Source organism: Austrofundulus limnaeus, unplaced genomic scaffold (genome assembly GCF_001266775.1).
Source record: "Austrofundulus limnaeus strain Quisiro unplaced genomic scaffold, Austrofundulus_limnaeus-1.0 Scaffold275, whole genome shotgun sequence".
NCBI lineage: Eukaryota > Metazoa > Chordata > Actinopteri > Cyprinodontiformes > Rivulidae > Austrofundulus > Austrofundulus limnaeus.
The window spans coordinates 818511-818928 of record NW_013952677.1 but is presented as its reverse complement, the minus strand read 5'-3'; positions in this window follow the sequence as shown (position 1 = coordinate 818928).

Below are 418 nucleotides of genomic sequence, written 5' to 3'. Positions count from 1 at the left end.
TATATATATATAATAGTGATAAAAATTTAAGACATAATATATATTAATCTAGGGTAGGGTATTAACCCTATCCCTACTCTTACTATTATTATTATTGTTCTTATTATTATAAAAAGAAGAAGAACATGTGTTTCATTTGATCCATATTCCAAATACATTTAAAAGTGTTTTTTGGCAACCCTTACATGAAAAAAAGAAAACCCACACTGATTGGTTCTTGCGCCCTTTTGTTTTTGTTATAACCAATCACTTTAGGACCACTAAGTCCTCTAATTCCAGGTCAAAGGTGAAAATTTTGGCTCGAAATCTCATCATTAGCGCGGCAGTGTGCTGAAAGGTAAGGACGCACTTATGAGCATGTCTTGACACGAATATCGGAAAATGTTTCTTGTAAGTGTAGACGTTATCATCATTATTA